At 46.0% G+C, this 18,284-nt stretch overlaps 1 protein-coding gene across 2 annotated transcripts in view; it reads right to left on the bottom strand.

Annotated features, from left to right (window-relative positions):
• LUZP1 (leucine zipper protein 1) overlaps positions 1–18,284 on the bottom strand; it is a 104,692-nt gene that overhangs the window by 29,281 nt on the left and 57,127 nt on the right. For both annotated transcript variants that reach the window (XM_047723719.1, XM_047723718.1), the window contains exon 2: positions 2,958–3,064. The gene's annotated coding sequence lies outside the window, so the exon portion shown is untranslated. The remainder of the gene's footprint in view (positions 1–2,957; positions 3,065–18,284) is intronic.

Here is an 18,284-nt window from a genome sequence, read left to right as displayed (position 1 = left end):
CTCTGAGGTCTCCCTGACTGGGCCCCACTGCTTCCCTGCTCTTCCTCAGACTACTCCTTCCCTCCCACTCCACTCCAGCCACACAGGCCTCCTTGTCAAGGCCAAGTACACTCATACCCTTGGGGCTCTTAAACCTGCTGTTCCCCTGCCTAGGATGCTTTTCTCCCAGATATCCCTGGCTAGATCCCTCACCTCTTTCAGACCTTGGCTGAAACTATCACCGCATCAGAGCTTCCCTGATCTCCTTGCGCAAGGAGCAGCCCCCACGCTCCCTTATCCCTTGGCACCTTACCCGCTTTGTCCTTCTGAGCACATATCACCTAGCGGACACTATTTCTCTACTCACCTGTTTGTTTCTATCTAGTATTTATTTTCTTTTTCATGTTTCTACCCTTCAGTATAGAATCCTTGAGAGCAAGGACTTTTCCTGGTTTGTTTAGTGCTACATTATTGTTTGTTTAGAGCTGTTAGCTCCAAGAATTGTGCTAGGCATGGAGTAAGTGGTCATTGTGTATCACTAGAACATAAGCCCAGGACATAACAAAGTACTCTATGAACAACAGGAAGGTGGAGTAAGTTTTGTCAAAGAAAATTATTACCTGCCTTGTCAAATTCAGCAAGTATATTAAAAACCACTGGTGTTTTTTTTTTTGTTTTTAAGATTTTATTATTTGACAGAGATCACAAATAGAACAGAGTGGCAGGCAGAGAGAGAGAGAGAGGGAAGCAGTCTCCCCGCTGAGCAGAGAGCCTGATGCGGGGCTCGATCCCAGGACCCTGAGATCATGACCCGAGCCGAAGACAGTGGCTTAACCCACTGAGCCACCCAGGCGCCCCCCACTGGTGCGTCTTTTTTTTTTTTTTTTTTTTTTTAAAGATTTATTTATTTATTTGACAGACAGAGATCACAAGTAGACAGAGAGGCAGGCAGAGAGAGAGGAGGAAGCAGGCTCCCCGCTGAGCAGAGAGCCCAATGTGGGGCTCGATCCCAGGACCCTGGGATATGACCTGAGCCGAAGGCAGAGGCTTTAACCCACTGAGCCACCCAGGCGCCCCACCACTGGTGCGCTTCTTACCTACAGAGAACAAACTGCTGCTGGAGGGGAGGTGGGCGGGGATGCGCAGTAAGGAGGGCACTTGTGGTGAGCACTGGGTGTTGTATGTAAGTGATGAATCACTAAATTCTACCCCTGAAACTAATATTACACTATATATTAACAAAGTAGAATTTACCTAAAAACTTGAAACATAAAAACACACGTACAAACAAACCACAAGACACTGGTGCTCCAATAAAAAGAGACTCTGATACCATCAGAAAGATCAATGAACAATGAATGCCGGCTGCCACACCACCCAACCAGAACAAGTTTCCTAACCCAGTCCCCTGAGGTAGGAAAAAGGCTCTAGGGAAAGGAACAGAACAAGAATCCTGAACCAATTTTTTAAAACATTTTTATTTATTTATTTGGGAGAGAGAACAAGCAGAGGGGAGAGTCAGAGCGAGAGGGAGAAGCAGGCTCCCCACTGAGCACGGAGCCTGACACGGGACTTAATCCCAGGACCCAGAGATCATGACCTGAGCCAAAGGCAGACACTTGCTTAACTGAGCCACCAGGCACACCAAGAATCATGAGCCAGTAACAGGACAAGAGTTTGCCTCGAAGTTTCCCACCCCCTTATAAGAGCCTGAGCTATGTGTGATGTACCCCTTTTTCTGGGAGGGGGTTACCTGAGAGTGAGAGGTCTTGCTGAGATTCCTTTCCTACATCCTGTCCTGTCACTGCTCTGTCTAGAACCAGGTCCCAGACTCAGTCTGTGGCCTCCTCGTGGCTTTCCCTTTCCAGAGAACCTTCTTCTAGCCATTCTCCAGCTACCACTGACGACCTAGACCCCTCCTTTGGCCACGCAAGTGTGAGCTCCTTCTACTTCCACACTGCACTCTACCTTGGGCAGCACAAACCAACAAAATAAAAATAAATAAATAAATAACCAATTAAATAACTAGCGTGCAGAACCCAGAAGGGCCAGGAAAGGAGCTAGCTGTCAACCACAAGGGTGTTTATTTTGCTTTGCCTTTTTTTTTTTTTTAAGATTTTATTTATTTATTTGACAGAGAGAGATCACAAGTAGGCAGAGAGAGAGAGAACGGGAAGAAGCAACTCCCTGCCAAGCAGAGAGCACGATGCGGGACTTGATCCCAGGACCCTGAGATCATTACCTAAGCCGAAGGCAGAGGCTTTAACCCACTGAGCCACCCAGGCGCCCTTTGCTTTGCTTTTTAAAGATTAAGTCAGTCACTGTCTCAACCAAAAAAAAGTAACTTTCTCAAAAAAGAAACATTCCAGTACAATGAAAAGAACCCAGGGTGAAATCCAGTCCTCTCCTTCACTCCCTGTGTGAAATTTAAAGAAAAGCTCTTACCTGTAGCATCGGTGTAGTATCTACACCGATAGATAATGCAAGGTAGATAATGCAAGTCGAACAGGACTGTGCCTGGCGCACAGTAAGTATTCAGAAAGTGCTAGCCAGGCCTATTTCTGAAAGTTGTTGACTAAATGCAAGGATTTTTTTACCTTGGGTAGGTTGGCTGGTTGGCTGATTACATTAGAAAACACATGAAGGGGCCGCCTGGGTGGCTCAGTCAGCTAAAGTGTCTGCCTCCAGCTCAGGTCATGATCTCGGGGTCCTGGGATGGAGCCCCACGTCAGGCTCCCTGCTCAGCAGAGTCTGCTTGTCCCTCTCCCTCTGCGCCTCCCCCCCCCACTTGGGCTCTCTCTCCCTCAAATGAACAATAAAATCTTAAAAAAAAAAAAATTAAGTACTTAGCACAGTGTTTAGTTCATCAACAAGTATTAACTTTCCTCCGTCTCCTGCAGCGGTGCAGGAATTACGGAGACTTCGGACACCATGCGATTCCATTGGGATGGCCAGGCTTCGCTGTACCATATACTTACCATTTAGGTAATTTAAGCTTTTCTGTTAATGCCTCTGGTGGCTCCCCTGGTGCTGGCTGTCTTGGAAACAGGCACTTGCTATCTTTCAATGGCAGCTGCCTCTTGACCTGGGCAGAATATAAACAGAAAGCAAGACATCGGTAAAGCAGGAACTGTACCAAGACCGAGCCGAAGGGAGGGGTGATTTCCCTTTTCCTTTCAGATGGTCTCAAGGCAGACCGCACTTTCTTAAGTGACTTAAGTGGACTGCCTCCACAGTCCCCAAAGTCTAAAACTCATGACATCTTACAGCTTGGGAGGGATCTCAGAAATCAACTAGTTAAATACCCTCAATTTAAGGAAAAAACTGAAATTTGGAAAGGGTGAGTCACACAACTGCTTAGAGCTAAAGCCAGGATTCCACTAAAAGTACGATGTTCTAGAAGATGGGTAAGGAAAAAAAACCCAAACATCTGTGGAGTACCTACCACACCTAAGCAATATGTTTTATATTTTATACAAGACAATAATACAATAGTATCACCCCCTAAGAAAGAATCTAAATTTCAAGAAGTCAGTGATTTGTCCAAGGTCTTACAGCTTGCTAATAAATGGCTGTCAGGATCTAAACTGACCCCTGTCTGACAAAAAGCCGCTTCATCAGGCTGGCTCTCGTCGGGCTGCCTTCTAGATGTGGTCCTTCAGGAGGCCCTTGAACCACCCAGTATCAATTAGAACCAAGTAGAGCTTCTCTGTCTGCAAATTACCCTCTGGTTTTAAAACGAGCGTTCTGCCAGAGACCCGAAAGATCTATTAACCGACTGAGTATTACCCCTAAAGTTTCAGAAGAATTCTGGAGGTAGAAGATCTGGGGCAAACTTCTGTCTGTCCTTTTCTTGCCAAAGAAAGGAAAGATACCTTCTACACTGGAAGTAAAGCTTTTATACTTGGATCTTAAACACAAACTAGGTCTGCACATCCCACAGACTACCTTGTGACCTCTTTCCAAGGCTGCTGGTTCCTTTAGTCTGACTCCCACACCTCCACTACCAGCCCCATAACACACGGCAAGAGTCCATCCCTGCCTCTGTGCTCCTAGAGAGTGAGAAGGCTGAAAATAGATAACTGAGTGATAGCTTTTTCAAATGGCTTTAAAAGAAACATGAGGGGGGCCGCCTGCGTGGCTCAGTTGGTTGAGCATCCAAGTCTTGGTTTTGGCTCAGATCATAATCTCAGGGTTGTGAGATCGAGTCCCTGGTCAGGCTCCTCATTGATCCTTTCTCTCCCTCTGCCCCTCCCCACCTTTGCACATGCTCGCTCTCTCAAATAAATAAAAAGTAAATCTTTAAAAGAAAGATGAGAGCCTGAAGCCTCAAGCCAATAAGACCATAACAAAAAAGAATGAGTGAACAGGCAATAAAAATAGAAAAGCAGGAAAAAGGATCTACACCAGGGTCAGCACCTAAGGGATGGCCTGAGTGGATATGGGATAAGTTTTAGCCTCCCCCCCCCACATTTTTTTAAAAAGTCAGTCTAAGTACACCATGTATAATTGCTATTTCAATCTGCTTTGTCTCCACGCGGCCCAACAATGACAGCAGCACCGCTGCTGAGAGCGGCTGTCCCACCGCCTCCTGCCACATTTCCCGGCAAGCTACTAAGGCCCAGGGGGCTATTCCTTTCAAAACAGGATAGAATGCGCTGTCCAGAATCAAACAAACAGGAACGCCCGATGATCTGGATTTATTTTCAACTGTCTACATTCTCTCCTTATTTCTAAGGGATGAAAGCAGGCAGCAAACAAGTTCTTTCCTTTGCTTCTGAATGTCACTTATTTCTTGCATCCTTGGCGTACTGGCCTTCTGTCTCCACAACAAGAGGATGACTGTAGACTCCTCAGGCTCTGAGGTGGTGCAAATTCAGAGCTCTTCCCACCCCGCGAGACCCGCCCACAGCACTTCCCTCTGGTACCCCTTCTGCTGTTTCTCGTCGTTCACCTCTTGCTAAAGACAGTGGTGGCAGTCTGTGTGTGTGGGTAGTGTCTGTCTGTCTGTCTGTCTAGAAGCAGAGATGAAAGGACCCTTACAGTTCATGGGGAGTCCAGCTGCCTCATGTGCCAGAGGAGGAAAGTGAGTCCCGCTTCTCTAAATGAGAAGAGACTTGGCCAAGGTTGCGAAGCAAGTTAAAATGAACACGGCTGAGTTCACCTGAGCTCATACGCTGCACTGAACAAAATGCGACCAATCACCCTTATCTGACTGCTGCAGACTGAAAGTCTCTTAAATATGTATCACGTTTGTTCCCAAAACACTTTGATAATGGATAAAAGTGCTATTAGATAATTCTGGCTCCAGTATGATCCTCCAACAGATAACAACGATAAACTCTGGATAAAATGTAAAAAACTATCTGAAGTGAACAAAGGCTGGCAGATCTAGGAGAGGAGTCAAAAACTGGGAGAAGGGGCTGGGATGGGACAGTTCCCTGGGTTCGGAGCTTTCATCAGAGGGCTGACCGGCAGCAGAGCCAATCAAAAAACAAACCCCAGGCTTTCTCTCTGGAGGAACCACAGACAGAGTCCAGAGCAGCCACAGGTAAGAGGAAATAAGAAAGAAGAGGGCCAGAGAAGCAAGGTCCCAGGCGCTCTGTGTGAACTCCATCCAAACCTCTAGCTGAGCCCGGAAACCGTGCACGCGCAGGGGCAGAACCCCAGCACTTCAGCCAAGGACAAAAGCATTGGACTAAGGTTTGAGCGCACACCTCCCTCCCCACAGGGGAGACAGACCCTGCAGAGGTAACCGTCTGCTAAAATAAAAAACATCACCAGAAATCAGGGTCTCCCCAGCATAACATCCACGTGCATTCCTGTTCGGGCTACAGTCCCAGATTACATGAAGAACTAGAGAAACTACATCCATTCGTAAGGAAAAAGATCATTAGCAGAGGGCAACTCCAAGATGATCCAAATATGGGAATTACCAGACAAGGATATTAAAGCAGCAATTACAGCTAAGCAGAGGAAGTGAAAACATTTTATTTGAAATGTGGCGATTTCAGGGGCGCCTGAGTGGCTCAGTGGGTTAAGCCTCTGCCTTCAGCTCGGGACATGATCTCAGGGTCCTGGGATCGAGTCCTGCGTCGGGCTCTCTGCTCAGCGGGGAGCCTGCTTCCCCCTCTCTCTGCCTGCCTCTCTGCCTACTTGTGATCTCTCTCTCTGTCAAATAAATTAAAAAAAAAAAAAAAAGGGGCGCCTGGGTGGCTCAGTGGGTTAAAGCCTCTGCCTTCAGCTCAGGTCATGGTCCCAGGGTTCTGGGATCGAGCCCCATATGGGGCTCTCTGCTCCGCGGGGAGCCTGCTTCCTCCTCTCTCTCTGCCTGCCTCTCTGCCTACTTGTGATTTCTATCTGTCAAATAAATAAATAAAATCTTTTAAAAAAAAAAAAAGAAAGAAAGAAAGAAAGAAATATGGCGATTTCAGAACAGAAATGTAGTACCTGAAACAGACACACAAAATCCTTGAATGGGCTTAAGAACAGGTTGGTGATGGCAGAGAAAAGAGTCCATGATATTTGCAGATCAAGAGAAATTATCCAAACTGAAAAAACTCTGGGTTATCCACAGTCTCTAGAAGAAACACCCCTCAGCCCTTCACTGGAGTGTACACAGTGACACCTTGATTTTCTGTCACCAGAGAGACCAGACTAACTAAGGATCACGCAGACACTATGACCCAGCAATTCTGCTGCAGCAGGTCACCCCCTTACCAACGCAATAACTTTTTGAGGTCTTCCAAATGTGAGCCAGGAACCAAGCTGAAGGTGGGAGATGAGAGGGCGGGATAAAAATTTAAACCGGAGAGCGCCATACTATCCCAAGTCCTAGGAGTCCAACCTGGTGACCTGTTGTGCCTGCTGAGAAGCAGAAAGCGAGGAGACAATCATTTTTTTCCGCTAGAATTGTTGAGGGAGCGTTCTCAGGAGTGTTCAGGAAAAAAAGCGAGGAGGGATTTTATGTTTTTTCTGCCCTTTGCAATCTCTTCACCAAAGAGCCAACCCGTAAACAGGGTGACGGCAGGACGGAGTGAGCCCCGTCTGTCACTGGGTCTGGGGCTGAAAAGTGGCAGCAGCTCGGGGAGAGCCAACCTAGTGCCACCCCGTTGGTAGAAGCAGCTCAACCTGAACACCATCCCTGACCAGCATCACTCAAGTCACTTCGTGCTGGAGTTCAAGACTAGGGGAGAAACACAGGCTGCAGAAGACAGGTCTGAAAGCCCTGCTTTTTTGCTCAATGCCCCCTCCGCCCCATCCCACCTGCCCACGAGGGGGCAGAATCCAGAGCAAGTGGGAAACTGGGGAAAGGGTGAGGAGCCTGGACTAGGGAGTTCACAGCCACCTGACACACTGTCAAGTTCACCCAAGTCTTTCATACTCATCTGGGTCTCCGTTTCATCAGCCGAACAAAACACTCGAGACAAAATGATATTTAAGGGCCTTCCCAACAACAACATGTCTGAATCTTTAACACGCTATCTTCATGTGTCCTTGAAGAAATTATAAATAGGTCCCAAAAGCAAAAGTGCTGACATTCCAAGTCACAAGACTTATTAGAACACCTCAGGATTATACGATTATTCATTTTTAAAGAATAAATTAACAGTCTTGTTATTAATTCTTAAATTTTACATTAATAACAGAGATCAATACCTATCTATGAAGGAGGTCTGCTAAAATAATGTTCAATTTGGGCCCCCTGGGTGGTGCAGTTGGTCAAGCGTCCAACTCTTGGTTTCGGCTCAGGTACATGATCTCAGGGTCATGAGATCAAGCCCTGTGTCAGGCTCCACGCTCAGCACAGAGCCTGCTCGACTTTCTCTCTCCATCTCCCTCTACCCCTCTCCACCACTCACATATTCTTTCTCAAATAAATAAATAAACATTTAAATAATAATAATATAATAATGTCTGACTCTCCCAGAATAACTCTTTTATCCATGTAACTCTTGGGACGAGAAGGCAGATACTCTTATCCAGCACATGACAGATGAGCAAACAGATTAAGACCTGGGACTCTTTTATCCTAACAGAGACAGGACTAGAATCCAGTAATCCCATTTCCAAGCTTCACCAAAGAAACCAAAGCAAGCTTACCAGAGAAACTTCACCTAACAAAGAACCAAGAGTATAAACGAGATTAAAATTAGAAAGAAAGGATTTAAGAACTTCCAAACACTTTGGAACCACTTATTAATAAACAATTGATAAGACCAGCTTGTGATTAGAACATCAATTTAGAAGCGGGCCTTCAAGGACCGCCACCTGCCCGCCGTTTCCTTTTCCAACAAGTAGGCTATAATTGAGACCAGGCTTTCTTGCAATTAGCCCGTGTCTGTGGGGCTTAGCAATAGAACCACATGTCTAAAATTGTTGGGTTTAGACCTGCTTTAGAAAGCTGGCTGAATCAGAAGAGCATGCTGGCTCCTTTTCACTCCTAGGAGTCTTTAATTAGGCTATCAAGGGGCCACAAGGATTAGGGCAGGTAATGGCAAATGTAAACAGCGAGTCACAACCCCAGCCTAAGGAGTAAGAAACCGAGAAAGTGCTTTTATTACCCAATTTAATCTTCACAGGAGCCCCCTCAGGTGAATACCACCATGATTATTTTGTAAATGAGGAAGAAATAAAGAGTCGAAGTCATGTAGCTGGTATGTGGACTCTCACCTAGGTATTTCTGACCCACGATTTGCTTTCTTCTCTGCATTAAACCACATCCCCAAGGACTCTCTGAGCTCTGACCCTCAAGGAAGCCAGTCCTGATCCACATCCCAAATAGCACACAACAGACAAGAGGCCGATGGGTAGCTTGTACATTCTTTCACTCAGTCGTGTACTCACCAGATGCTGACTGGCAACGGGGCATCAAGCTCTGAGGTGAGCACCGGGGATAAAACCGGGAGTACGAAGAGAACGGTCTTTACACCGTTTACTGGACAGTGCAGCGGGGAAACGCTGATTAAAGAATCACACGAGTAAATTAAAAGAAGGTGACCCATTCACAGAGAGGTCTGAGAGGCTGCCACGGGTTGTCAGGAAGTTTCTAAGTAGAAGAGGGAGCACAGGGAACCCCAGGAGCTAACTGGATGACGAGGAAGGGGGGACAAGCAGACGCATGGAGAGCCACACAAGGCACTTGGAGACCAAATCATGGATTTGGGTCCTGATCCAGAGCTACAGAAAGTCATTTAAGTGCTAAGGAGGGGTAAAATGTGTACATTCCAAAAAGGTCATTTCAGCTTCAGTATGGACCACAGATGAAGGAGAGAAGAATGGTGCCAAGATGCAGAGGGAGGCCAGCTCCCGGGCCAGGAGGCACAGTGGCGGTAAGAGCTAACCGCACGCGGGGGTACTCAGCACCTACTATGCCCCAGGCCCCATTCTGGGCACTTTGCAGGAACTCACTAAATCCTTACAACAGCTCTATGAAACATATTATTATCCCCATCTTATAAAAGAGAAGTTAAGTAATTTAATGGTATTACTTACCCCCTTCATGTGCTCACTTCCCTCATAATCAGTCCCTTGCAAACATCTTTCATTCACTTGCCCCCACCGTAGTATTCAACTAATTAAACTTCTTCTCACTAAACCAAACTAACCACTTCTCCAGGCCCACACCAAAGCAGCTAAGTTACCAACTAAGCTGTGTCTCTAGAGAAAATGCCAACTACTGATTGGCATCAACTTAAAAAAATTTAAGTAGGCTCCATGACCATCGTGGGGCTTGAACCCATGACCCTAAGATCAAGAGTCACATTCTCTACCAACCGAGCCAGCCAGGTGCCCGCATTTTAAATTTATCACCACAGATCTCAAATACAACCCTCCACACTGCCAGCAATCCTACCACATTTCCCTTGCTAGGTTCACTCTGCGACTCCCCCAAAATAACTCTTGCACATCTTTTTCTTTCTCAATAAACCTCCAGCCCCTATCACCTAAATAATTTTGTCCCCAAGAGGCAACAACACTCAGACCAGTCATCTCCTAACTCCAAGTCTAACTATACACCAGCATTCTGCTTTCCCTATTGTTACAATGAAAAGGCTTTGCTGATACATGACATACAACTTTTCATGTGTAAGATGGATCAGATTCCCTCTTATCTTCAAAAGCAATGTCCTCCGCTAGCTTATGTCATTTTTCTCCCGTGCAGACTCTCAAATGCCCCTAGCCAACAAGCATGCGGTACACAGGCCAGCCCTGGCCCGCAGAGTCCTACCGGTGGGAATACGGAACGGAGACAGGCACCTGGCATCTGGGAAGCAAGCTGACCTGGCAGTGACATCCAAGCACAGGAGCCCAGGACCTCTCAGACAGGGTCTGGACCAGTGAGGGTCTGATCAACTCACACAGTGCATCGCACGGGGAGTGAGTTACAGACAAAATGCACACAGTAGTCCCACATGTAGGTCCCAGATTGGAAAAAATTAACTGGCCCTGCAGCATCTATAGCTTGAGAAGCCACACTCTAGAACAGTGCTTCTCAAACTTGAAAGTGAACCCAAATCAGCAGGGGGTCGCCCTGAAGTGCAGACGCGGACTCTGTAGGTCTGGGGTGGGGCCCGAGGGTCCGTATTTCTAACAGGTTCCCAGATTAATCCAGAGGCCACATATGGAAAGCGAGATTCTAGAATTTCTCATCTTAAATGAAACAAGATGGGATCGGGAGGGAGAAAAACCATAAGACACTCTTAATCTCATAAAACAAACTGAGGGTTGCTGGGGGGAGGGAGGGTGTCAAGAAGGTGGCTGGGTGATGGACACTGGGGAGGGTATGTGCTATAGTGAGTGCTGGGAAGTATGTAAGCCTGATGATTCACAGATCTGTGCCCCGGGGTAACTAATACATTATATGTTAAAAAAATAATTAATTATAAAAAAAAAAAAAAAAAACAGAAACTGGGGCGCCTGGGTGGCTCAGTGGGTTAAAGCCTCTGCCTTCGGCTTGGGTCATGATCCCAGGATCCTGGGATCGAGCCCGGCATAGGGCTCTCTGCTCAGCGGAGAGCCTGCTTCCCCCTCTCTCTCTGCCTGCCTCTCTGCCTACTTGTGATCTCTGTCTGTCAAATAAATAAATAAAATCTTAAAAAAAAAAAAAAGAAAAAACAGAAACAATAAACTCTCCCTTGATCTCACACCTCCTTCCAGCTGGGCCAGCCCCAGTGTCATTCTTCTCACAGCAAAACCAAGTGGTCTCTGCTCTCCACTTCCACATCCCTCATTCTCAGTTCACGCCAATCAGCCTCCTGTCCTCAACGCTCCTCAAATACTGTTCATCAGGGCCAAAGCCCTCAACACTGCCAAATTCTATGTGTTCTCTTCCTTACCCACCAAATGGCATTTAACACAAATAATCACTCCTTCTCCATCAAAACCCTTCCTTCCTTCCTTGGTACCAGGATATCACACTTTCTTGATCTTCCTAGTCCACAGGTCAGCCTCAGTCCACCCTGCCTTCTCTTCTACTTGGCCAGAGACAGTCCCGGGCTTCTCTTCTTTACCTGTACCCTCCCTTTTTGGGCAATCTCCTCCAATCCCATGATTTTAATATCAATGACCTCCAAATTTTCATCTCCGGCAATGACCTCCCTGAATTCCAGAAGCATATCGGACAGCCTTCCTGACTTCTCTACCTGGATGTGTAAACAATATCCCATATCCATATCTTCTCAGACTCTGGATGGTATTTACCCCCCACCCTCCTTTCCCCAACTCATTCCTCTTTACATCTTCCCCCAATTCACAATACCACCATTCACCCAACTGCCCAGGCCAAACACCCCATCATGCCAGGGGTCTCTTTCCCGAACATCCCACCTGCAAACCATCAGCAGGTCCTATCAAGTCCACTTCCAAATTTTCTTGAACCTATCCCTCTGCTTTCTACATCCCCTATTAGGCACCCTGGTCCAAGCTACTGGACTTGCACCCTACCTACTGCAACAGCTTCGTTAAGTCTCCCTGCTACCAACTCTCCCCTATATATATGGCACTCTCCAGATAGCGGCAAATTAAATTTATAAACATTTAATCAGAGTCTTGATCTGATATAGACTATATCTGATATAGTCAAGACTCTATTCTGCTTAAAAACAACATAACAAAACACCTCTCACAGCTTTCCCTTTCACGTAGAATAATCTAAAATCCTCACCAGAGTCTACTAGGTCCAGTGGGACATGGCCCTTACCTACCTCTCTGACGTCATCTCCCACCAGGTCCCTCCCCACCTCCTGCTTCTCACACCCAGTGTCCACTCCAGCCTTGGGGACTTCGCATGAGCTGTTCCCTCTTCCCTCTGTAGAGGTGGCTCCTTTTGGTCACTGAAGGGTCAGCTTAAATTCTGCCACCTCTGTGAAGACTTGACCAGACAATGTAAGGTAGCTACAGCTCTCCACCTGTAACATATCACACAGGTTCATGTGCACCTGTAGCACTTAAACTTATCTGGTATTTTGTTTACTCTCTCATTGTTGGTCTCTTTCTCCCCACCCCTACCCTCACCTTCTATCTCATCACTATATCCCCCAGGGTTTTCCATCCTAGAACCGGGCCTGGCTGACAATAACTAGATGGGTCTGGAGCACAGGGGAGCAATCCAGGCTCCAATACAGAAACTTATGAGTCACATCCAGAGGAGTGGTTACTAAAGCCGATGGGACGGATGAGATCACCGAGGCAGAGTGTCTACTATGAGAAGAGAGGAGGGCCTGGGACAGTAGAATACTTCATAGCTGTAGAATGGATGAGCCTACAAACACAGCCCAGAAGTAGGAGGAAGAATAGGACAGTGTTACATCACCGGAGCCAAGACAAGAGAGTGTTTCTGGAAGGAAGGCGTGGTCAACAGCATCAACTTCACTGAGAAAATGACCAAAAAAAAAAACAAAAAAAATCTGTTGAATTCGACCTCACGGAGGTCATGAGTGACCTTACTGAGAGGTGTACAATGAAGTGACAGAAAGCTCCCTGGGACGGGCTAGGTGGAGGGCGGCAGTGAATCAGACCGCTGTTCATAGAAGTTCAGCTATTTTAAGTGAAGATGACGGATTCGAGAGAATGCGGGGTGAAGGACACCTGGTTTCGTCTGTTTCTGCTTAAAGGGGGCTCTTGCCTCATGTACGAGAGGCAAATAAGTCCTGGTGGCTGCAAGTCACCCAAAGGCTTCGAGCCTTTTTGCTCAGCTTAGAATTCCACTCGCCTTGGACTGGTTCCCAAATGTGCAGAGTAACAATCTGGAAGCCCTTTTTCACACGTGTATCTCATCTTCCTCGCTACACCAGGAGATAAAAATGCCTTTCTCTACACTTTCCCTTGGTGTATCAGGAACAGAAGATGTGGCTGTTTATTACTGGAGGGCCTGGGTTTAGGTTTGCTCTGCCCTTTTAATGTCAAGGTACATTTTGGGGGAGTCATCATTATTTCTACCCCCAGCAAGAAATTTCTTTCCATATATATATATATATATATATATATATATATATATATATATATATATATAAATAGATAGATATAGTCTCTAGAGAGCTTCCCTTTGTCTCTATTGCACACTCCTCCTCTGCCTTGCCTGCCGCCCAGGCAACATACTATAATGGAAAGAGTCCACATGGTCTCGGAAGCCAGGCCACCTCGGTCCCCCTACAATCCAGTCACACAGCACTTGAGGTGATTCCACTTCCTGATCTCAGGTTCCTCGAGTGTACACAGAAATTATAATATCTAAACTTCACGGGGCTGATGTCTGGGTTTTAGGAAAATACACCTTGACTGTACACACATGAGGCCTGGCAGAAAGTGTATTCTACAAATGTGAATCCGATTTTCTTCTCATCACATTTTGATAAAGCGTTACATCCCCTGCACATTTTTATTTAGTTTCTCTTTCCCTCCAAGTGTACCACGAAGCCCTAAGGAAAGGAACCTTGAGAAATTCATTAGCCCAGTTCCAGCAGAAATAATTTTAAAGAAGTATTAAGAGTGGCAGGCAGGGCCAGAGGCGTCACCGGGCAGCATCTGCAAGGGCAGGGAGGACGCCCCCGTCAGAAGACCTCAGCCACCCCCCTGCCTGGTTCTCTGCATCTCCCCACAACCCCTGGTCCAAGTTTCCTTCTTGTAGCCCTGCATGTGTCTCTATATCTTGTGCTCTTCGTAAGTCCTCCCTGCCAGCAAGTCTCAAGTCAGCATCTTCAGTATTACACCCTGAACAAAGCGTGCACACCAAGAGCACACGTGTACTGAGCGGTATGCTGGGCAATGAAATCCTGAGAACCATCCGTCCCATGTACTGGCTCTGTGACCCTGGTGGGTTATAATTCTCTGAGTAAAAGTTTCCTCATTTGTAAAACAGAAATGACCAATATTTATCTGGACTATATAAAATTGTAAGGATGAAATGAACATATGTCGAAGTACTTTGGTCCGTATAAAACACTGGTCCGTATAAAACACGGTTATTGTTATATTACAGGTACACAAGACAGCTGCACAGTCTACCTTTGGCCAGTTTAGGTGTGTTACTAAGAAAGTCCTCAGTCCTGGGACGCCTGGGTGGCTCAGTCGGTTAAGCGCCTGTCTTTAGCTTGGATCACGATCCCAGAGTCCTGGGATCAAGTCCCACATCGGGATCCTTGCTCAGTGGGGAGCCTACTTCTCCCTCTGGCTGCCCCTCCTCCTGCATGTACCCCTTCTGACAAATAAATAAATAAATGTTAAAAAAAAAAAAAGAAAGAAAGAAAGAAAAAGAAAGAAGGAAGGGAAGTCCTCAGTTCTGGAGCAGTCTGTTTCCTGATCGATGGCTACCTGTTTCTACTTCAAGTTTTCCCATCCCAGCAGCTGAAAAATTCATATTCTTTCTAATTTCACTTGATTCTCCTTTCTTAGCAAAGATTCTTTAATTTCTCTGACTAAATGGCTCCATGTCCCCAGAATGGTAAAGACCACTGGCCTTGATGCTCTCTAAGGGCCCTTTGTGGCTCTAACATTCTAAGCCTCTCTATCCTTTGCTCCCAGAGTACTTTGGCCATCTCTCTACTTGCACAATTTCCAGTCTACTTTGCATTATAGCTTTATTTTATACCATCTCCTAAGGAGAGAGCAGAAGGTTGTCTGAATTTTATGTTCCCCATAGCACTTAACATGGAACTTTGTACACAGAGCTCTGAGCTCCAAAAATATTGGCTGATTGACTCAATGCTAATTTCTAATTTTTTGTGCTTATTGTCCATACCAAACAATAATTATAGACTACCCTCTTATTCTTTTATGCTTTTTTGGTACCTCTACAGGCCTGGCACAGTGTGAAACACATTGTCAATATTTTTTTTAAAGACTGGTGACTGGTTTATTTCTAGCCCTATCGACCTATCCTACCTACGATTTTTAACAACTTGCTCTAGTTACTGACAAATATAAACATGACATTTATCACTGTCACAGAAGGAAACTGCATAACAGAGTTACGCACAGAGTTATTACACAGATAGAAGCAAATGAAATCCACAGGTTGAGGGGCCTTGTTGTCCCCAGTGGCATCAAAAATATGGTAAAGGGGCACCTAAGTGGCTCAGTGGGTTAAGCCTCTGCCTTCAGCTCAGGTCATGATCCCAGGGCCGTGGGATCAAGCCCCACATCGGACTCTCTGCTCAGTGGGGAGCCTGCTTCCCCTTCCTCTCTCTCTGCCTGCCTCTCTGCCTACTTGTGATCTCTGTCAAATAAATAAAATCTTTTTAAAAAATGGTAAAAAGGCAAATATATCGATAGTCAGCAGACCTGGATTCCAGAGTTTATCTCTAGAAGATGGGCAGTCTCTCTTTTTTCTTTTTTTAAAGACTTTATTTATCTATTTGACAGACAGAGATCACAAGTAGGCAGAGAGGCAGGCAGAGGGAAAGAGGAGGAAGCAGGCTCCCTGACAAGCAGAGAGCCCAATGTGGGGCTCGATCCCAGGACCTTGGGATCATGAAATGAGCTGAAGGCAGAGGCTTAACCCACTAAGCCACCCAGGCGCCCCCCCCCCCCCACTTTTTAAAGTTGGCTTTTATTTATTTATTTATTTGAGAGCAAGAGAGAGCATGAGAGGGGACAGGTTCAGAGGGAGAAGCAGACTCCTGGCGGAGCAGGGAGCCTGATTCGGGGCTTGATCCTGGGACTCCAGGATCATGACCTGAGACAAAGGCAGTGGCTTAACCACCTGAGCCACCAGGTGCCCAGATGGGCAGTCTCCTAAAATGGCTCCCAATGATCTCCACCTGCTGGTGTCCATGTTCCATGTGGGCTCCTCCCCCCTGAGATTGGTCTAGGCCTCATGACTGACTTCTAACGACAAGAACGTGGCAAGAATTATGAGATGTCATTTCCAAGACTACGTTATAAAAGACTGAATTCCTTCTTGCTGCCACTTTCTCTCACCATCTCTCGCTTCGATGAAACTAGCTGCTATGGAGAGGCCCCGATGGCAAGGAACTGAAGGTGTCCTCCATCTATCAAGCAGCAAGAGTTTGAGGCCCTCAATCCAGCCACAAGGACCCGAATCCTGCCAACCACCTCTGAGTGAACTTGAAGCTGGCCCTTCCTCAGTCACACCTTGATGGCTGACGTCTTGATCATAGCTTGTGTGATACCTTAAAGCAGGCGATCCAGCTAAAACCATGCCTGCCTTCCTAACCTACAGAAACTGATATAATAAATGTGTATTGTTTTATGCTGCAACATATAACTAACATACCCTGTATATTAAGGGGGGGGCACCTGGGAGTATATTAAGATCCAACTCTTGGTTTCACCTTGGGTCATGGTCTCCAGGTTACAGGATCTAGCCCTGCATTAAGCTCTGCGCTGGGCATGGAGTGTGCTTGAAATTCTTTTCCTCTCTCTCCGCCCCTCCTCTAGATAGCACTTTTTTTTTTTAAGATTTTATTTATTTATTTGAGAGGACCTGAGAGGAAGAGAATGAGAGAGAGAGAGCACAAAAGGGGAAAAGTCAGAGGGAGAAGCAGACTCATTGCCGAGCAGGGAGCCTGATGCAGGACTGGATCCTGGGACTCCGGAATCATGACCTGAGCTGAAGGCAGTCGCTTAACCAACTGAGCCACTCAGGCACCCCAGCTAACACTTTCTCTCTTTAAAATAAATAACTAAAATCTTTAAAAAGAATTTTTTTTTTTTTTATAAAAAAGGGAGGGGATGTGGAGAGAGAACCTATGGATTAAAAGATTCTTTAAAAATATATACAGACCTGGGGCACCTGGGTGGCTCAGTGGGTTAAAGCCTCTGCCTTTGGCTCAGGTCATGATCCCAGGGTCCTGGGATAGAGCCCCGAATCAGGCTCTCTGCTCAGCAGGGAGCCTGCTTCCCCCTCTCATTCTCTCTTTCTGCCTACCTCTCTGCCTGCTTGTGATCTCGGTCTGTCACATGAATAAATTAAAAAAAAAAAAAAAATCTAAAAGAAAAAAGACATACAGACCAATCACAATGCACGGATCTTAACTGGGTCCTGATTCAGACCAAACCATAAAAAACAAATGAGAATCATTGATGAGAAAACAAAAATCTGAGTGACTGGGTATTTGATGATATTAAAGAATTCTTAAGTTTTTTTATGTGATTATTAAAATTGTAGGGTATTTTAAAAATTATTTTAAGAAGCCCTTAACTTCTAAAGATATGTAATGAAACGCTTACAGATAAAATGATACAATGTCTGGAATCTGCTTCAGAACAATACAGAATGGGGTTAAGTGGATAAGGGTATGGATGAAACAAGATTGGGCATGAGCTCCTAACTGTTGAAACTGGGGGGTGGGTCCATGGAAGTCCCATTATGAAGTCTCCTTTTGTATAAATTTGAAATTTTCTCTAACAGAAAAACCTAAGAAAGGGGAGGGGTTGGGCAGAATCCAAGAGCCCAAGGAAGGGCCTTCTAGTTATGACAATCTAGGATTAGGTACTAATCCCAAAATACCTCAAAGCCTTCGATACAGCCACTCTGATGTTCTGCAGGTTTCCTACACTGGATATGCCAGTCCATGCCAGTGACCAGCATTAACAACTTTCCCACAAAAACCCTGTTGAGCACTTAGAGCTGATGAATTACTTAAGATTATTAGCACAATTTGGCCCAGATAGGTAAAGAGGATGGAGTGATACAGTGGCTAATTGCTAGAAGATGCTTGGCACAAACTAGAAGGAATCACCCTAGGTCCTCCTGGTATGGGAAACCACCCCTGCTGTGATTCACTGTGGCCTGCCTTGGGACACTCCAGCCTCCCATCTTCGCGGGTGTTTTAACATTTCCT

The sequence above is a fragment of the Lutra lutra genome, chromosome 4 (genome assembly GCF_902655055.1).
Source record: "Lutra lutra chromosome 4, mLutLut1.2, whole genome shotgun sequence".
NCBI lineage: Eukaryota > Metazoa > Chordata > Mammalia > Carnivora > Mustelidae > Lutra > Lutra lutra.
This window is presented reverse-complemented; position numbering and strand designations above follow the sequence as displayed.